Genomic DNA, 19,444 nt, shown 5'->3' on the forward strand with positions numbered 1-19,444 from the left:
CTCTCTTTCATTGTCTTCCTGTGGGCAAATCTAGGTTCTGGGGTCAAGGGCAGAATGATTCAGTGATTCTGGTGAATTGATGAAGATGGTGTATGTAATCAGAGGCTGTTTCCAGAGAGAGAGAGAGAGACTTCTGTTCTTTGGAATCACTTAAAGGAGAACTATAATCTAGTAAATTAAAAGCATCAGCAATATTTGCAGTTTGGGAACGTCAAGGTCAGAAGAAAAAAAAATAAAAGCCCGAGAGGGCACTCTTGTCACTGATTTCAAAGGAGCTAATTCTTAGGGTTATTAGCTACCTCAATTTATAACGCTATATACTCTTGAACACCAAATGCTCATTATCAAAAATTAAAGAAGCGTGGAGCTGAGATTTGAAGTATATTTTAGATAATAGATTTTGGAACATGCTTCATATTGTTAGGATTGACCTGACCTTACAACTAATAAAGATTTCCTGTAGGCATGGAATCTCAGAAATACTACCTTGTTCCCATGAATGTGAAAAAGGCAAGGAAAAGCTCCTTTGTTTTTATTTCCATTGTGGTGCCATGATGCAGGCAAAATTGTTAGGTAGTTAAAGCCTAGCTTTGAAATCTATAGCCTCTATTCTCCTTGGGCTCTTTGTGCCTGCAAGAGCTTAACCACCCACTCACTCAGTCTTAACCTTTCCTTTCTTAAGGAAACAGGAACATCCTCACTTTCATTATTATTTTCAAAGATTTTATTTATTTGAGAGAGAGAGAGAACAAGAGCGAGAGAGCAAGCATGAGCAGGAGGAGGAGCAGAGGAGGAGAGAGAGGCAGACTCCCCGCTCCCCCTGAGCAGGGAGCCTAACATGCAGGGCTGGATTTCAGGGCTGGATTTCAGGGCCTAACATGCAGGGCTGGATTTCAGGGCTGGATCATGACCTGAGCCAAAGACAGATGCTCAACCACTGAGCCACCCAGCTGCCCTGAGAAAAATGTTCTAATCGTGAGTTCTCAGGCTTCCGCTGTCTGTATGGAGGATCGGTGACGTGGTGGTCATATACTGAGTCCATGGTAAGGCTGGCTTATTGCATTGACTCTAGCTGGCCTACCTACTCCTGCTCTTTAGTTATTCCAAACCAACCAAAATATAGGTGTCAGGAAAGAAAATTCCTTACATATGATTTTTGTCACAATAGTTCTCTAATTAGGAGTGAATGCCCATCATATACTGTCACCATCACAGACATATCTAACTGGCTTCCATAGTCAGACTTCTGTGCTTTAGCTCTTGACATTTCACCTCCAAGGTGCTTTTTTGTCTCTCGTTCCGCCAGGCCACATATCTTTGCTCAAAAAAATTGTCTTAAAGCCCACCTCCTAGTCTAGCATATTTTGCCCACATCTTTGGAGAGACTCATGAACCATTTTGAATAATTTTTTTTTTTTGACGATATGCTCATTTATTCTTCGCGTGAGAAGTAGTCAGGACAGGATGCACGGAGAGTACAAGTCAACTGGTGTTAGTCTTAGCTGCTCAACTCAATCTGGAAGTCAATTTATTTGCAAAGAATCTACCATCATGAGAAAACATTTATGAAAATCTTCATCAGTACAAAGCCCAGAAGCTCCACTTAGGGGCAACAAACATGGCTGTGATGCTGAACAGCTCTGGTCTTTCCCATAAAACAAGATCTAACTGACAGAGTATACTGACCCTTGAAGCGGCAACCCTCAGGTTTCAATATAGGCCTGGGTATTTTTAAATAAGTAAGGCTAGAATGAGCTATGGAGTTTTTAAGAATATATTGAATTATAGATAACGATTACATCAGGTGATCTGAACAGACCTGCATAGGTAATAAACCACGTCACACAGGTAGAATATGCCAGTACCGATGTGTATGGCTCCCCATTTCAGTAAGACTATGTGGTTCTCTAGAGGAGGAAGAGGTGGCCTTCTCAGCTTTTTATTGGTCAAGTTCTACTAAGGCTTGTAGAATTACCTACCATCAGGTCAATGCTTCTGTCTAGAAGAGGATTCCAGTTCTGTCAGCAGAGGAAACTAGACATTAAAAATCTAAATCAAGGTTATATATAGGATGAGTCTCAGAAAACTGAATTGTACACTTAGGAAAAAACCATTTCAAAGAATCTGAGCGTTAAGGTTAATAAGGTCTTTTCAGAGATGCAGCCTGTGAAGAACCCCCAACACTACATAGATAGTGAACAACAAACAGCAGAAAGAAGTCTTGACTCAAGTGAAGAAGACAGAAAAATATTTACATTAAAGAAAGGGTTCAGAATGAAGTAATATTTACAGGATGCTAAAAAATTAATCTTCAGCCATAATGAGGCCTCTTCGAGCTCCCAAAACCTTTGCTTTCTTCTCCTTTCGTCTTTGTTCATGTTGCTTCCGTTGTTCTTCCTGAGTCTGGAGAGGAGGTTGTTTATAAGTTTTCTTGTGGAAGCTAACTCTGTTGGCATGTTGCTTGAGCGAACTATTTTCTTTAGGTTGACCCCATGGTTTCAGTTTGCCTTTGTGTGGTTCATAGTTGAGGGGATGAGACAGACTTGCTTTGAGATCAAATACCGGTTTCTTGTTGGAGACTGGAGTCCGTGCTGCCTCAGTTGTCAATTTGAATGGGTAACAACAGAAGCAGAATTCCCCTTTGCGGTCTTTAACTTGCATGTCCTGACCACAGCCTGGCCTTTTGGGGTACTCCCACATATGGTCACATGTGGAGACTTTCTGGCTGGAGTCTTGGTCAATGAATGCTTATGTTCATTATCTTTGGTAGCAGCTGAAAACCTGACGTTCATCTTAGTTGCTGATAGAATGGAACGCTTGGCAGACCCCTTCCCACACAAGGTGCTCTGGCCTGTAGGGCCCAGGGGCTGGCCCTGTGAGTGGCGCTGGCTGGAGGGAGTTCGAGCCTCAGGGAGCCTTCCCCGGAGAGGAACTGGAGTCACCACCACTTCTTTGGTGACCGGCTGCTTCTTCAGTTCATTAAATGAGTTGTGTTCTTCAAAATGTTTCTTTTTCCTTTCAATATATTGATCAATGGACTCCATTTCCTTAAAACGAGCCTCATGAAGCTTCTTAAAGTTTGGAGTAGCACTTATAGTTCTTTTACTTTTTCCAGGTTTGGAAAACCCATCTGCGTAGAGAGGCTTCTTTCTTTCTGCAGGTACCTTTGAATCTTCATTACCATTTATTCTTCTTTTTCCTGTGGAAACTGCATTCTCCTCTCCTCGGTTCTCATCTAGTGGTGAAGGAACTTCTCCAACAGTTCTGAGATCCTGGTTTTCCTGCTTCTCTGGATCCTGGGAGTCAGGGTTCTTGCACCTTCTCCTTGTTTTGGTGATGTGGCCAACTGGCTCCCTCTTAGCTTGTTCCTGGCTGCTCATCTGCATCTCAGTCTCATCCCAGGAGGATGCAGAAGTTTGAGTTCCATTCTGACTCTCATTTTCTTTTTTTGCTTCTTCTTTAAGGTAGGCTTTCAAGGCTTTTAACAACTTGTCTGCCCTCAGGTTAGCCCGGAGGCCGAGACTCTTGGCCAAGTTCTGCAGGTCGCTGTACTTGAAGGAGTCAAGCTCCTCAAGGGAGGGTATGGCCATGGCGAGCTGCATCCAGGCGACCACGCAGAGGACGGGTACCCAACACACAGCAAAGCAGTTCAAAACTCAGGCGCTGCCATTTTGAATAATTTTTAAAGGTATTTCTAGGCAGAAAAAAATTACTTCTGGCTAAATTAAAGCCCTTACTTTATGGTTTAAATTTATGTGCTTTCCCCCCTTCTTTTGTTTTCTTAGTATATAATAAAATCTTCCTCTTCCTTTTAAGGGTTCTCATAAACTTAAAGCTTGTTATAAAATTACCTTTTAACTTTTTCTTTAAGGTAAGTACTTTCAGTTTTGTTCAGCCCTTTCTTACTGGACATATTTTCCAAACTTTTTATTATCATCTGTCAATTTGTCTTTATATCAAATCCAGACATAAATATCATATTTCATCAGTCCTAGGAAGTACCTTTTTTTCTCACATTTTAACATATCAAATGTCAACCTTTAACAGGATTCATCATATAATTGATGACATTTTACAGTTATAAATGGCAGCACTTTTTTTTCCTTAGTGATAATTAGAATGAAGGTATATCTTGATGATTAAAAAAGGCAGGGGAATTAGTCTAGATTAAGGGAGATTAAAGAGAAATGACAACGAAATGCAATGTATAATTTCTTGGTGAGGTCTTAGATTAAAAAAATCAAAGAGTAATATAAGTTACATTAGTTTTAGAATTATTATAGAGATAATAATTAGCAAATAAAATTGTAATATTTTTAAAATGCACATTGTGATGATTTGATACACACACACACACACACACACACGTGAGAGGATTCCCACCATTGAATTACTTAGCATATCCATCATCTCACATATTTATCTTTTTTGGTTGTTGTTGAGAACATTTCTTCACGCCTTAGCAAATTTCATGTTATCAACCAGTAGTTGCCATATATTAGATCCTCAGACATATTATGGAAAGTATTCCATAGTATACCCCGTTCTCTTTATCCATTCATCTGTTGATGGACAATTAAGTTGCTTCCTTATCTTAGCTACTGTGAATAATCCTGCAGTGAACATAGGAGTACAGATATCTCTTTGAGATACTGAGTTTGTTTCCTTTGGATATGTATCCAGATGTGGGATTGCTGGATCATATGGGCATTCTATTTTTAATTTCTAGAGGAACTTCTGTACTATTTTCCATAGCAACTGCAGTAATTTACATTCCTAGCAGTGCACAAGACTTCTCTTTTCTCCACATGCTCTCCAACAGTTGTAATCTATTACCTTTTTGGTAATAGCTATTCTAATGAATAGAAATTAAGTGATAGTGTGAGGTGATATCTTTCAAGAATTTTTTATCTCTGTTTTTATTTCTTCTATGACTTGTTGGTTGTTCTGGAGTGTGTTGTTTAATGTTCATGTATTCGTGAGCTTCCCAGTTTTCTTTTTATAATTGATTACTAGTTTTATACCATTATGGTTAGAAAAGATGCCTGATATAATTTCAGACTTCTTAAGTTTGTTAAGACTTGTTTTGTGGCCTAATGTATGATCTATCCCAGAGAATATTCCATGTGTACTCAAGAAGAATGTATATTCTGCTGCTGTAGGAATGTTCTGTATGTCTTTTAGGTCCGTCTGGTCTGATGTGTAGCTTAAGTCCAGTTTATCCTTTTTTTTTTTTTTAAAGATTTTGTTCATTAATGAGAGAGACAGAAAGTGAGAGGCAGAGACATAGGCAGAGGGAGAAGCAGGCTCCATGCAGGGAACCCAGTGTGGGACTTGATCCTGGGACTCCAGGATCATGCCCTGAGCCGAAGGCAGACGCTTAACCACTGAGCTACCCAGGTGTCCCAAGTCCAATTTATCCTTATTGATTTTCTGTCTGGGTGTGTTCTATTCAGTGTTGAAAGTTGGGTGTTGAAGTCCCCTACTATTATTGTATTGCTCTCTATTTCTCCTTTATATTTATTTAGGTGCTCTGATGTTTGTATGTTAATATCCTCTTAATGAGGATTATAATTCTATAATGACTTTGTCTCTCGTTACAGTTTTTGGCTTAAGGTTTGTTTTTTTCTGATAAAAGTATAGTTACCCCTTATTTTTTTATTTCCATTTGTAGGGAATATATTTTTTCATCCTATCACTTTCATTCCATATGTGTACTTAAAGCTAAAGCTAAAGTGAGTTTCTTGTAGGCAGCATAGTTGGGCCTTTCTTTCTTTCTTTCTTTCTTTCTTTCTTTCTTTCTTTCTTTCTTTCTTTTCTTCCTTTCTTTCTTTCTTTTCTTCTTTCTTCTTTCTTTCTCCTTTCCTTTCTTTTACTTTTTTCTCTTTCCTTTCCTTTCCTTTTTCTTTTCTTTTCTTTTCTTTTCTTTTTTCTTTCTTTTCTTTCTTTTCTTTTCTTTTCTTTTCTTTTCTTTTCTTTCTTTTCTTTTCTTCTTTCCCAATCCATTCAGCCACTCTATGCCTTTTGACTGGAGTATTCAGTCCAGTTACATTTAACACCCTCACTAATAGGTAAGGTGACAATAATAGACAAATAATAGACAAAATCACCTGTCTATTCCATCCCCCCACCTCACTCCCTCCATAAACCCTTAGTTTGTTTTCTATAGTTAAGAGTCTCTCATGATTTATTTCCTTCTCTCTCTTTTTCCTCCTCCTGTATATTCATCCATTTTGTTTCTTAAATTCCACATATGAGTGAAATCATATAACATTTGTGTTTTTCTGACTTATTTTGCTTAGCATAATATTCTCTAGCTCTATCCACGTCATTGCAAATGGCAAGATTTCATTCTTTTTGATGGCTGAGTAGTATTCTACTGTATATTTATATCTGTATCTCAAATCTTCTTTATCTGTTCATCAGTCAGGGGACATTTGGGCTTTTCCATAATTTGTCTATTGTTGATAATGCTGCTATAAACATTGGGTGCATGCACTCCTTTGTGTATTTTTCCATCCTTTCGGTGGATACCTAGTAGTGCAAATGCTGGATTGCAGGGTAGTTCTAATTTTTAGCTTTTTAAGGAACATCCATACTGTATTCAGAGAGGCTGCACCAGTTTCCATTCCCACCAACAGTGCAAGAGGGTTCCCCTTTCCCTGCATCCTTGCCAACACCTGTTCTCTCTTGTGTTGTTAATTTTAGTCATTCTGACAGGTGTGAGATGGTATCTCATAATGGTTTTTTTATTTGTATTTCCCCAATGATGAATGATGTTGAGCACCTTTTCATGTGTCTGTTAGCCATCTGGGTGTCTTTAGAAAAATGCCTGTTAATATCTTCTCCTCATTTCTTAACTGGATTGTTTGGTTTTTGGGAGTTTAATAAATTCTTATAGATTTTGGATACTAGCTTTTTATCAGAAATGTTGTTTGCAAATATCTTATCCCATTCCATCAGTTGCCTTTTAATTTTGTTGATTTTTTTCATTTACTGAGCAGAAGTTTTTTACCTTGATGAAGTTCCAGTAGTTCATTTTTGCTTTTGTTTCTCTTGCCCTGGCGATGTGTCTAGTAAGAAATTGCTATGGCCAAGGACAAAGAGGTTGCTGCCTCTGTTCCCCCACCCTAGAATTTTGGATTTTTTGTCTCACATTTAGGCCTTTCATCCATTTTGAATATATTTTTGTTTATGGTGTAAGAAAGTGAGCCAATTTCATTCTTTTGCATGTTGCTGTCCAGTTTTCCCAACACCATTGTTGAAGATACTGTCTTTTTTCTTTTTTTTTATTTTTATTTTTATTTTTTTTTTATTATTATTTTTTTTATTGGTGTTCAATTTACTAACATACAGAATAACACCCAGTGCCCGTCACCCATTCACTCCCACCCCCCGCCCTCCTCCCCTTCTACCACCCCTAGTTCGGTTCCCAGAGTTAGCAGTCTTTACGTTCTGTCTCCCTTTCTGATATTTCCCACACATTTCTTCTCCCTTCCCTTATTTTCCCTTTCACTATTATTTATATTCCCCAAATGAATGAGAACATATAATGTTTGTCCTTCTCCGACTGACTTACTTCACTCAGCATAATACCCTCCAGTTCCATCCACGTTGAAGCAAATGGTGGGTATTTGTCATTTCTAATAGCTGAGTAATATTCCATTGTATACATAAACCACATCTTCTTTATCCATTCATCTTTCGTTGGACACCGAGGCTCCTTCCACAGTTTGGCTATCGTGGCCATTGCTGCTAGAAACATCGGGGTGCAGGTGTCCCGGCGTTTCATTGCATTTGTATCTTTGGGGTAAATCCCCAACAGTGCAATTGCTGGGTCGTAGGGCAGGTCTATTTTTAACTGTTTGAGGAACCTCCACACAGTTTTCCAGAGTGGCTGCACCAGTTCACAGTCCCACCAACAGTGTAAGAGGGTTCCCTTTTCTCCGCATCCTCTCCAACATTTGTTGTTTCCTGCCTTGTTAATTTTCCCCATTCTTACTGGTGTGAGGTGGTATCTCATTGTAGTTTTCATTTGTATTTCCCTGATGGCAAGTGATGCAGAGCATTTTCTCATATGCATGTTGGCCATGTCTATGTCTTCCTCTGTGAGATTTCTCTTCATGTCTTTTGCCCATTTCATGATTGGATTGTTTGTTTCTTTGGTGTTGAGTTTAAGAAGTTCTTTATAGATCTTGGAAACTAGCCCTTTATCTGATATGTCATTTGCAAATATCTTCTCCCATTCTGTAGGTTGTCTTTGAGTTTTGTTGACTGTATCCTTTGCTGTGCAAAAGCTTCTTATCTTGATGAAGTCCCAATAGTTCATTTTTGCTTTTGTTTCTTTTGCCTTCGTGGATGTATCTTGCAAGAAGTTACTGTGGCCGAGTTCAAAAAGGGTGTTGCCTGTGTTCTTCTCTAGGATTTTGATGGAATCTTGTCTCACATTTAGATCTTTCATCCATTTTGAGTTTATCTTTGTGTATGGTGAAAGAGAGTGGTCTAGTTTCATTCTTCTGCATGTGGATGTCCAATTTTCCCAGCACCATTTATTGAAGAGACTGTCTTTCTTCCAATGGATAGTCTTTCCTCCTTTATCGAATATTAGTTGCCCATAAAGTTCAGGGTCCACTTCTGGATTCTCTATTCTGTTCCACTGATCTATGTGTCTGTTTTTGTGCCAGTACCACACTGTCTTGATGACCACAGCTTTGTAGTACAACCTGAAATCTGGCATTGTGATGCCCCCAGATATGGTTTTCTTTTTTAAAATTCCCCTGGCTATTCGGGGTCTTTTCTGATTCCACACAAATCTTAAAATAATTTGTTCTAACTCTCTGAAGAAAGTCCATGGTATTTTGATAGGGATTGCATTAAACGTGTATATTGCCCTGGGTAACATTGACATTTTCACAATATTAATTCTGCCAATCCATGAGCATGGAATATTTTTCCATCTCTTTGTGTCTTCCTCAATTTCTTTCAGAAGTGTTCTATAGTTTTGAGGGTATAGATCCTTTACATCTTTGGTGAGGTTTATTCCTAGGTATCTTATGCTTTTGGGTGCAATTGTAAATGGGATTGACTCCTTAATTTCTCTTTCTTCAGTCTCATTGTTAGTGTATAGAAATGCCACTGACTTCTGGGCATTGATTTTGTATCCTGCCACGCTACCGAATTGCTGTATGAGTTCTAGCAATCTTGGGGTGGAGACTTTTGGGTTTTCTATGTAGAGTATCATGTCATCGGCGAAGAGGGAGAGTTTGACTTCTTCTTTGCCAATTTGAATGCCTTTAATGTCTTTTTGTTGTCTGATTGCTGAGGCTAGGACTTCCAGTACTATGTTGAACAGCAGTGGTGAGAGTGGACATCCCTGTCTTGTTCCTGATCTTAGGGGAAAGGCTCCTAGTGCTTCCCCATTGAGAATGATATTTGCTGTGGGCTTTTCATAGATGGCTTTTAAGATGTCGAGGAAAGTTCCCTCTATCCCTACACTCTGAAGAATTTTGATCAGGAATGGATGCTGTATTTTGTCAAATGCTTTCTCTGCATCCAATGAGAGGATCATATGGTTCTTGGTTTTTCTCTTGCTGATATGATGAATCACATTGATTGTTTTACGGGTGTTGAACCAGCCTTGTGTCCCAGGGATAAATCCTACTTGGTCATGGTGAATAATTTTCTTAATGTACTGTTGGATCCTATTGGCCAGTATCTTGTTGAGAATTTTTGCATCCATGTTCATCAGGGATATTGGTCTGTAATTCTCCTTTTTGGCGGGGTCTTTGTCTGGCTTTGGAATTAAGGTGATGCTGGCTTCATAGAACGAATTTGGAAGTACTCCATCTCTTTCTATCTTTCCAAACAGCTTTAGGAGAATAGGTATGGTTTCTTCTTTAAACGTTTGATAAAATTCCCCTGGGAAGCCATCTGGCCCTGGACTCTTGTGTCTTGGGAGGTTTTTGATGACTGCTTCAATTTCCTCCCTGGTTATTGGTCTGTTCAGGTTTTCTATTTCTTCCTGTTCCAGTTTTGGTAGTTTGTGGCTTTCCAGGAATGCGTCCATTTCTTCCAGATTGCCTAATTTATTGGCGTATAGCTGTTCATAATATGTTTTTAAAATCGTTTGTATTTCCTTGGTGTTGGTAGTGATCTCTCCTTTCTCATTCATGATTTTATTAATTTGAGTCTTCTCTCTCTTCTTTTTAATAAGGCTGGCTAATGGTTTATCTATCTTATTAATTCTTTCAAAGAACCAACTCCTGGTTTTGTTGATCTGTTCCACAGTTCTTCTGGTCTCGATTTCGTTGAGTTCTGCTCGAATCTTTATTAACTCCCTTCTTCTCTTGGGTGTAGGATCTATTTGCTGTTTTTTCTCTAGCTCCTTTATGTGTAAGGTGAGCTTTTGTATTTGAGTTCTTTCCTGTTTTTGAATGGATGCTTGTATTGCGATGTATTTCCCCCTTAGGACTGCTTTTGCTGCATCCCAAAGATTTTGAACGGTTGTATCTTCATTCTCATTAGTTTCCATGAATCTTTTTAATTCTTCCTTAATTTCCTGGTTGACGCTTTCATCTTTTAGCAGGATGGTCCTTAACCTCCACGTGTTTGAGGTCCTTCCAAACTTCTTGTTGTGATTTAGTTCTAATTTCAAGGCATTATGGTCTGAGAATATGCAGGGGACAATCCCAATCTTTTGGTATCGGTTCAGACCCGATTTGTGACCCAATATGTGGTCTATTCTGGAGAAAGTTCCATGTGCGCTTGAGAAGAATGTGTATTCAGTTGAGTTTGGATGTAAAGTTCTGTAGATATCTGTGAAATCCATCTGGTCCAGTGTATCATTTAAAGCTCTCGTTTCTTTGGAGATGTTTTGCTTAGAAGACCTGTCGAGTATAGAAAGAGCTAGATTGAAGTCACCAAGTATAAGTGTATCATTATCTAAGTATTTCTTCACTTTGGTTAATAATTGATTTATATATTTGGCAGCTCCCACATTCGGAGCATATATATTGAGGATTGTTAAGTCCTCTTGTTGAATAGATCCTTTAAGTATGATATAGTGTCCCTCTTCATCTCTCACTACAGTCTTTGGGGTAAATTTTAGTTTATCTGATATAAGGATGGCTACCCCTGCTTTCTTTTGAGGACCATTCGAATGGTAAATTGTTCTCCAACCTTTTATTTTCAGGCTGTAGGTGTCCTTCTGTCTAAAATGAGTCTCTTGTAGACAGCAAATAGATGGGTCCTGCTTTTTTATCCAGTCTGAAACCCTGCGCCTTTTGATGGGGTCATTAAGCCCGTTCACATTCAGAGTTACTATTGAGAGATATGAGTTTATTGTCATCATGATATCTATTCAGTCTTTGTTTTTGTGGACTATTCCACTGAACTTCTTCTTAAAGGGGAATTTTAAGAGTCCCCCTTAAAATTTCTTGCAGAGCTGGTTTGGAGGTCACATATTCTTTTAGTTGCTGCCTGTCTTGGAAGCTCTTTATCTCTCCTTCCATTTTGAATGAGAGCCTTGCTGGATAAAGTATTCTTGGTTGCATGTTCTTCTCCTTTAGGACCCTGAATATATCCTGCCAGCCCTTTCTGGCCTGCCAGGTCTCTGTGGAGAGGTCTGCTGTTACCCTAATACTCCTCCCCATAAAGGTCAGGGATTTCTTGTCTCTTGCTGCTTTAAGGATCTTCTCCTTATCTTTGGAATTTGCAAGCTTCACAATTAAATGTCGAGGTGTTGAACGGTTTTTATTGATTTTAGGGGGGGATCTCTCTATTTCCTGGATCTGAATGCCTGTTTCCCTTCCCAGATTAGGAAAGTTTTCAGCTAGAATTTGTTCAAATACATATTCTGGCCCTCTGTCCCTTTCGGCGCCCTCGGGAACCCCAATTAAACGTAGGTTTTTCTTCCTCAGGCTGTCGTTTATTTCCCTTAATCTATCTTCATGGTCTTTTAATTGTTTGTCTCTTTTTTCCTCAGTTTCCCTCTTTGCTATCAACTTGTCTTCTATGTCACTCACTCGTTCTTCCACCTCGTTAACCCTCGTCGTTAGGACTTCTAGTTTGGATTGCATCTCATTCAATTGATTTTTAATTTCTGCCTGATTAGCTCTAAATTCTGCAGTCATGAAGTCTCTTGAGTCCTTTATACTTTTTTCTAGAGCCACCAGTAGCTGTATAATAGTGCTTCTGAATTGGCTTTCTGACATTGAATTGTAATCCAGATTTTGTAACTCTGTGGGAGAGAGGACTGTTTCTGATTCTTTCTTTTGAGGTGAGGTTTTCCTTCTAGTCATTTTGCTCAGTGCAGAGTGGCCAAAAGCAAATTGTATTGGGAAAAAGAGAAAAAGAGAGGAGAGAAAGAAGGAAAGAAAAGAGAAAGAGAAGAAAAAAAAAAAGGGAAGAAAAAGAGAAAAAAAAAACGGAAAAAAAAAAGGAAGAAAAAGAGAAAGAAAAAGAAAGGAGAAAAAAAGGGGGTGGGGGAAGGAAACAAATCAAAAAGCAAAACAAAACAAAAACAAAACAAAAAAAAAAAAAAAAAAAAAAGAACCACAGGGGAGTATCTTCTGATTCTGTGTTCTTTAAGACCCTTGGCTTCTCCTGGAAGTTGTCCGTCTAGCTGGTGTTCTGGGGGAGGGGCCTGTTGTGCTGATTCTCAGGTGTTAGCAGTTGGGGGAGCTGCTGTGCCCCTGCCTGGTGCAGGGCTCAGTGGGGGTTGTTTACCCCGTGAGGCCGCAGGAGGAACAGCCCCAGTGGCGGGGCAGCTCTGGAAACCTGGATTCAGCTCCGGCAGGAACTCCGTCTGCAGGGCCTGGAGGCTCCGGGGCGGGGCCGCTGATCTGCTCAGCTGGGGCAGGAGCGTCCTCGCTGTCCTGGGCCCTCCCGGCCTCTCCCTGTCCCGGGGGAGGCGGGATCCTGGGCTGTGTCCCGGCGCCCTGTGCTCTGGAGCCTGCGCTGGTGGATTCGCGCTCCCGCCCCGCAGCCCCCTCCGCACGGAGCCTCTTCCTCCGCCCGAGCCCCCCGAGCTGCTCCGGTCCCGCCGTGCGCGCTGCAGCCCTTAGGGAGCTCGGCGCACTCTCCTGGGTGCGCAGTTGCTGTTACTGTCCCCGGGAGCCCGAGGGCATCCCCGCGCTCCTGGGTCCTGCTCCAACTCCCCGCGAGCCCCTTTCCCCCCGGAAGGTCGGTGCAGCTCCTGCGTCTCCGGGACGGGGCTCTCCTGTCCTGGGGACACTCGCCCCGGCCTCAGCCCGGCTCCTCGCGGGGCCCCTCCCCCTTGGAGGCCTTTGTTCCTTTATTTCTTTTTCCCCGTCTTCCTACCTTGATAGATGCGCGAACTCTTCTCACTGTAGCATTCCAGCTGGTCTCTCTTTAAATCTCAGGCCGAATTCATAGATTTTCAGGATAATTTGAAGGTTTTCTAGGTAGTTTGGTGGAGACAGGTGATTTGGAGACCCTGCTCTTCCGCCGTCTTGCTCCTCCCCCTACTGTCTTTTTTCCAATTGATATTCTTTCCTGCTCTGTCAAAGATGAGTTGCCCATAGAGTTGTGGGGCTATTTCTAGTTTTCCTGTTCTGTTCCATTGATCTATGTGTCTTTTTGTGCCAGTACTATATTTTTTTCTTTTCATTTTTTAAAATTTAAATTCAACTGCCAACATATAGTATAACACCTAGTGCTCATCCCATCAAGTGTCCTCCTTAGTGCCCATCACCCAGCATCATACTATCTTGATGACTACAGCTTTGTAATATAGCTTGAAGTTCAGAACCATGATGCCTCCAGCTCTTCTTTCTTTTTCAAGGTTGCTTTGGCTATTCAGGGTCTTTTGTGGTTCCAGATGAATTTTAGGATTATTTGTTCTAGTTCTGTGAAAAATGCTGTTGGCATTTTGATAGGGATTACATTAGATGTGTAAATTGCTTTGGGTAGTATAGACTTTGTACCAATGTTTGTTTTTCCAATCCAGGAGCATGGAATGTTTTTCCATTCCTTTGTGTCTCCTCTAATTTCTTTCATAAGTATTCTATAGTTTTCAGAGTATAGATCTTTTACCTCTTTCGTTAGGTTTATTCCTAGCCATCTTTTGGTTTTAGGTCAATTGTAAAAGGAATTGATGACTTGATTTCTGTTTCTGTTGCTTCATTACTGGTGTGTAGAAATACAACAGATTTCTGTATGTTGGTTTCATATCCTGTGACTTGGCTGAATTCATGAATGAATTCTAGCAATTTTTTGGTGGACTTTTTTGGGTTTTCTACATAAAATATCATGTTGTCTGCAAATAGTGAATGTTTGACTTCTTCCTTGCTGATTTGGATGTTTTTTATTTCTTTTTGTTGTCTGATTGCTGAGGCTGGGTCCTTCAGTACAATATTGAACAACAGTGGTGAGAGTGGACGTCCCCGTCATGTTCCTGAACTTGGGGGAAAGCTCTGAGTTTTTTTCCCCATTGAGAATGATATTTGCTGTGGATCTCTCATATATGGCCTTTATGATATTGAGGTATGTTCCCTCAATGCCTACTTTCTTAAGGGTTTTTATTAAAAAAAGATGCTATATTTTATCAAATGCTTTTTCTACATCTATAGAGAGGACTATATGGTTCTTATCCTTTCTTTTGTTAATGTGATGTACATGTTGATTGATTTGTGGGTATTGAGCCACTCCTGCAGCCCAGGAATAAATCCCACTTGACCATGATGAATAATTCTTTTAATATACTGTTGTATTTAATTTGCAAGTATCTTGTTGAGAATTTTTGCATCCATGTTCATCAGGTCTATTGGCCTGTAATTTACCCTTTTAGTGGTGTCTTTTTCTGGATTTGGAATCAAGGTATTACTGTCCTCACAGAAGGAGTTTGGGAGTTTTCCTTCCATTTATATTTTTTTGGAACAATTTGAGAAGAATAGGTATTAACTCTTCTTTAAATGTCTGATAGACTTCCTCTAGGAAGCCATTTGGCCCTGGACTTTTGTTTTTAGCAGATTTTTGATTATTGATTCAAAACTTTTGTTAGCTACGGGTCTGTTCAAATTCTGTATTTCTTCCTATTTCAGCTTTTGTTTCTAGGCATTTGTCCATTCATTCTCGTTTGCCCCATTTATTGCCACATAATTTTTCATTGTATTTTCTTAAAATTGTTTGTATTTCTGTGGTGTAGGTTATGATTTGTCTTCTTTTATTCATGATTTTATTTATTTGGGTTCTTTCTCTTTTCTTTTTGATAAATCTGGATAGGGGTTTGTCAATTTTATTCTTTCAAAGAATCAGTTCTTTGTTTCACCTATCTATTCTACAGTTTTTTTTCTTAATTTCAATATCATTTGTTTGAGCTCAATTATTATTTTCCTTCTGCTAGCTTTAGGCTTTTTTTTTTTTTTTTTTTTTGCTGTTCTTTTTCTAGCTACTGTAGGTATAAAGTTGGGTTGTATATTTCAGATTTTTCTTGCTTTTTGAGGTAGAGCTGTATTGCAATATACTTCCCTCGCACGACAGGCCTTTGCTGCGTCCCAAAGATTTTGGACTGTTGTATTCTCATTTTCATTTGTTTCTGTGTACTTTTGATTTTTTTCTTTGATTTCCAGGTTAACCCATTCATTCTTTAGTAGGATGTTCTTTAACCTCTATGTGTTTGTATTCTTTCCAAATTTTTTCTTGTGATTAACTTCAAGTTTCATCACATTGTGATTTGAAAATATGCATGGTATGATCTCAGTCTTTTTGTGCTTGTTGAGGGCTCGTTTGTGACCCAGTTTGTTATGTATTCTGGAGAATTTTCCATGTGCACTTGAAAAGAATGTGTATTCTTCTGCTTTAGGATGGAATGCTTAGAATTTATCCATCAAGTCTATCTGGTCCACTGTGTCATTCAATGCCATTGTTTTCTTATTGATTTTCTGCTTAGATGATATATCCATTGTTATAAGTGGAGTATTAAAGTCCCATACTAATATTTTATTATTATCATACTAATATTTTATTATTATTTATTTTATTCTTTATGCTGTTTACTAATTGATTCATATGTTTAGGTACTTACAGGTTGGGGGGATAAACATTAAAAATTAATATTAATAAAAATAATATTTAAAACTCTTAGATCTTCTTGATAGATAAACCCCTTAATTATGATATAACACCCTTCTTTATCACTTGTTACAGACTTTGTTTTAAAATCACTTTATATGATACAAGTATGGCTACTCTGGCTTTCTTTTGGCATACATTGGCGTGAAAAATAGTTCTCCATCCCCTTACTTCATTGTGATTACTGAAACTTGAATTTACTTCCATTGTTACTGGTAAAGTTGGTGTTTCTGTTGATGTTCTCTGTTCTTTTATAGTCCTTGTTCCTTTTGGCTTTTTTTCTTCTCCACTCAGAGTCCTCTTTAATATTTCTTGCAGGGCTGGTTTAGTGGTCATGAACTCTTAGAGTTTTTTCTTATCTTTGAAACTTTTTATCTCTCCTTCTATGCAGAATGATAGTCTTGATGGATAAGTATTATTGGCTGCATATTTTTCCTACTTAGCATCTTGAATATATCATGCCACTTATTTTTTGGCCGGCCAGATTTCTGTGGACAAGTCTACTGTTAACCTTAATTATATGCTGAATTGTTCACCAAAATACTCATGTAAGCTCTACCAATTCAGAAATCATATCTGGAATTAGTTATGAGTTATGAGTATTCTCAAGCATTTAAATTCTACATGTTCTATAATAAAATGGGGGTAATAATACCAACTTCATAGATCTTTTGGTGAGAATTAAATGAAAAAATATATGTAAAAAAATATATGTAGAGTCTTTTTACAAGAGTTTGGGACATAGTGAGTACTTCTTAGATATTAGTTTTGATATCATCATTCCTATCATCATTTTAGTCATCATATTAGGACTTTGAAAGGATATAAATCAGCCTTTACAAACTTAAATAAAAAAGAAGGGGTTTATTATAAGAATGCTTGAGAACTCAAGAGACTTAACACCAGGAACTGCAATCAGGTCTCAGGAAAGATTGAACCCAGGAACTAGAAAGCTGGCAGGATTCAAGGTAGCCATTCCTGGAGTTTCTTTTTCTCTGAAGCCAGAGGGTCTTCCTTTCATGCATTTACTTCATTTCGTTCTGACTACAGGCCAATTTTTTTCAGCTGCCACTTGTGCCGATTAGAGCATAGAGGCACCAGAACCCTGAGTATTCATTTCCTCAGTCCACAAAAGTAATTATAGTGATCAAGTATTTTTAGGCAGTTACTTAGACACCTCTTCTTCAAATTTTTAAAATTTGATTGGCCCAGGTTGGGTCAGGTCTTTATTCCTGGTGCAATCTGTTGCAGGTTTGGAACTATCAGATGTATACAAGGGCTCTGTGTGTCATTTTTTCACACACAAACCAATTCTGACACCATGTGGTGTCCCACAATTGAATTCTCTAAAGAGTTAGTGCAGACCCCACAGATTAAGGACTGGTCTCATAGGACTGCTCCAAATTCAGATAACATTCAATTATATGGTGCCCAGGCTACTTACTCTTTTGCCAGGCCTACTATCCTATGACCCCCTCAATTTCAATAATATATTAGAATAACTCCGTAACTCAGGAAAGTGATGTTCTTATTACTATACTTTCTTATAAAAAATAGAAATGAATAACCAGATTTAGAGGGACAAAGGGCAAGATCTGGAAGGGACCTGAGCACAGGAATCTATGTACCAGTGTAGTTGGGGTGTGTTAGCTTGATGGTACGTTAATGTGTTCACTGACTTGGTATTACTCCAAACTTCAGGGATTTTAATCCAGATTTCCTTGTGTGGGCATGATTGATTAAACCAATGACCACTGGTAATTGAACTCAATCTTCAGCCCATCTTTGTTTCCAGAAATCAATAATTCTTTTTTTTTTTTTAAAAGATTTTATTTATTTACTCATGGGAGACACACAGATGCAGAGACATAGGCAGAGGGAGAAGTAGGCTCCCTGCAGGGAGCCTGATGCAAGCCTTGATCCAGGACCTCGGGATCACTCCCTGTGCTGAAGGCAGATGCTCAACCACTGAGCCACCCAGGCATCCCTGTTTCCAGAAATCAGGGAGTACAGCTGAGTTTTCTAACCCTCTAATTATCTGGTTGGCTTTTATGACAATCAGCTGCCATCTTGAAGCCATCTTGGACCTCTTTCACCAAGTGCCATCATTTAATGTATAAAAGACACTCATTCAGGAAATTCCAAGAGTTTTATGAACTTCATAACAGGAACTTGGGACAAAAGACGAAGTACTTACTTTTTATTATATTGCAGGCCCTTGATGTGAGTGGACTCTATGAGTTCTCAAAGAGTGGGGTGTGATATGGCTTAAACATACATTCCCGGTAGTGATTTTCATATGACCTTGAAATACCATGTTTCTCCTTGCCTTAATATCCCTTGTCTTAATTCAGGCTGGCATACAAAATACCACAGACTAGATGTCTTAAACAACAGGAATTAATTTCTCAAGGTTTTGGAGACAGGGTAGGTTTCATTATGAGGCCTCTTCTCTAGATTTGCAGGATGGCAACTTGCAGTTGCTCACATGATTTCCTTGTGCTTGTGAGGAGAAAGAGAGATAAAAGAGGGAGGGAGAGAGCAAGAAAACACTCTTTGGTGTCTCTTCCTATAAGGACATTATTCCTATTCCTAGGGTACCACCCTTATGACTTTATTTAATTTCCTTATAGGCCCTATCTCTAAATATAGTCACATTAGAAATTAGAGATCCAACATATGAATTTAGTAGGGTGACACCATTCAGTCCATAACATTTTCTATTCTCAGTACTACCCGAAGAGCCCAGCCCCTGTTCCTAGAGAATTTGCTTTATAAAAGGCCAACAAAGGGGGACTAACCCACTAGAATTGATTACTAGTGGTGAGTTTTAGTTATCAGCAGGAAAGAGATTTGTGGGATAAGGTTGGAAATAGAGAATTGAGAGGGGAAATGAGGGGATCTGCTAAGTGTAGAATCATGCTTTCTGGGCAACTTGTATTTTAATTTATCAAGCCTAAATCTTTATCCTTTCAACAAACTTTGTAACTAATCTGTTGAAGCTGGAATTAGTGTTCATTAAAATTCATTTTAAATTTCTGATTTTCTCCCTTTTATTTTCACTAGCTCTTGGCCACTTTTGGAACTATTTTTTTTTTCCTTGAAGAATTCTCTCATTAGAACAATTTCTGAGCTCAGCCCTTTGAGACACACCATAGACAGGAAAACCTCACTCCGTATGTTTGGATATTTTTGTATTGGCCCCATTTCTATTCTGCCTGCACACTTCATGGAGCAGATTCAAGCCCAGAGCTCCCACTGACTTCAGAGAGCTCTGAGGTAAAGTGAGGAATAGTCTCACAGAAATTTCCCAAAATTATTTTGGATTTATAAAAAAGCATTGTTTTTTAAA

General features: G+C 39.0%; 1 pseudogene; it reads right to left on the minus strand.

The window, feature by feature from the left end:
- Positions 1–2,235: 2,235 nt before the first annotated feature.
- On the minus strand, positions 2,236–3,658 carry LOC144283696 (nucleolar and spindle-associated protein 1 pseudogene; annotated as a pseudogene).
- Between the last annotated feature and the right edge of the window lie 15,786 nt (positions 3,659–19,444).

This window comes from Canis aureus, chromosome 14, assembly GCF_053574225.1.
Source record: "Canis aureus isolate CA01 chromosome 14, VMU_Caureus_v.1.0, whole genome shotgun sequence".
Taxonomy (NCBI): domain Eukaryota; kingdom Metazoa; phylum Chordata; class Mammalia; order Carnivora; family Canidae; genus Canis; species Canis aureus.